Source organism: Hyaena hyaena, unplaced genomic scaffold (assembly GCF_003009895.1).
Source record: "Hyaena hyaena isolate Hyena2069 unplaced genomic scaffold, ASM300989v1 scaffold_57, whole genome shotgun sequence".
NCBI classification, from domain to species: domain Eukaryota; kingdom Metazoa; phylum Chordata; class Mammalia; order Carnivora; family Hyaenidae; genus Hyaena; species Hyaena hyaena.
In genome coordinates, this window is record NW_024080690.1 from 4295955 (window position 1) to 4297737 (window position 1783).

General features: G+C 48.2%; 1 pseudogene; it reads left to right on the forward strand.

Moving 5' to 3' along the window:
• The first annotated feature begins 661 nt into the window (after window positions 1-661).
• Window positions 662-1424, forward strand: LOC120231566 (annotated as a pseudogene).
• Window positions 1425-1783: the final 359 nt, after the last annotated feature.

The following is a 1783-nucleotide window of genomic DNA, read 5'->3' on the forward strand; positions in this document are numbered from 1 at the left end:
AGGTCTTTATTCCGTTTTGAGGGGTTTTTTTGTGTGTGGTGTAAGAAATATGTCCCGTATCATTCTTTTGCATATAGGTGACCAGTTTTCCCAGCACTATTTTTTGAAGAGCCTTCCCCATTGTATATCCTTGCCTCCTTTGTCATAGATGAATGGACTTGATAAACATGGGTTTATTACTGGACTCTCAGTTCTGTTCCATTGACCTATGTATCTATGCTTTATGCTAGTACCATACTGTTTTCATTACTATAGCTTTGTAGTCTAGTTAGAAATCTAGGATTGTGATACCTCCAGCTTTGTTCTTCTTTCTTGAGATTGCTCTGCCCATTTAAGGTCAATCTTTTCACATAGAAGTGTAAAATGTGCCTGGGAAAAAGCTAAAGAACTAGAAACATGACAGGCAAACAGAATAAAACATTTGAATATGTCCCTTCTCCCACTCAGGAAGCAGAGATTGCATCTCGATTAGTTTTGCTCCAAACACAGAAACTCTTTTCTGTCACTTTGCTCACATGAGAGGCCATACCCCCCTCCTGCTGGATCTTTCCACATGGCTGCACCCGCAGTGGATTTGAATAGTGTCCCCTGAGGAAGACCCTCCCATGCAAATCTGAGATAAAAGATCAGCTCTCAAGGTGTCTGGACTTAGCAGGGCTCATCCACGTAACTCTCAGGATGAGGTTTCCTGCTCAGCTCCTGGGGCTCTTCCTGCTCTGGACGCCAGGTGAGGGCAGAGTGCCCAAAGAGGAAGGAAATCGGGCTGGTGGGGGGGCTCGGAGGGGACACTGCTTCCCACACAAACCTTGTTGGCCTGCGGGCTGGGTGGTCTTGCCCTGTGGGACGTGGCAGGTGAACGTTAGATCTGTGAGAGAGGAAGATTCCCCAAGGAACAGGACATGTGTGTACTCTGCTGATTACTTAAGCACCAAAGAGAGGGGTGTCTATGTAACTTTTAGAGACCCATTTATGTCCTACAAATCTCTGGTTCTTTCTTGAAATTAGAAAGTTTTGAGTCCCGACTCAAAATCGTGTACAATGCAATTTTTAAGTCTGAAATAAACAGTAATAGGGAAATTATGAACATTCCTCACAAAATTTGCACATAACCTTGCCCTTCTCTCTCCTTCCTTTAGGATCCAGTGGGGATGTCATGATGACGCAGACTCCTCTCTCCCTGCCCGTCACCCTTGGACAGCCGGCCTGCACCTCCTGCAGAGCCAGTCAGAGCCTTTTGCACAGTAATGGAAACACCTATTTAAGTTGGTACCAGCAGAAGCCAGGCCAGTCTCAATGGCTCCTCATCTATAAGGTTTCCTACGGGCCTCTGGGGTCCCTGACAGGTTCAGTGGCAGCGGGTCAGGGACAGATTTCACTCTGAGAATCACAGGGTGGAGGCTGAGGACGTTGGAATCTATTACTGAGAGCAAGGTACACACGCTCCTTGCACAGTGGCTCAACCCCAAACACAAACCTCTCTCCTGTTACGGCCCCGATGCCCACACATGCTATTGGTCTGAGGAGCAGGCACCACATGTCCTGAATCTGAGAAAGAGGAAAATGGTGGGGAGCTAAGGGAATGATTGAGGCCAGGGCTCTGCACCATGAGGCCACCAGCCACCCCAGCACCACCTTTATGACCCCGAAAGCAGAAGCAGCCTTGGTATGATGTGGGATCAGGGAGCTGCTCGCAGCCTGTCAGGACAAAGGAAGGAGTTGATGGAAGTGCTTCTTAATCCCCCCGCCTCGTGTCCAGTTGTCCGTTACACTGAGCAGAAGAGTC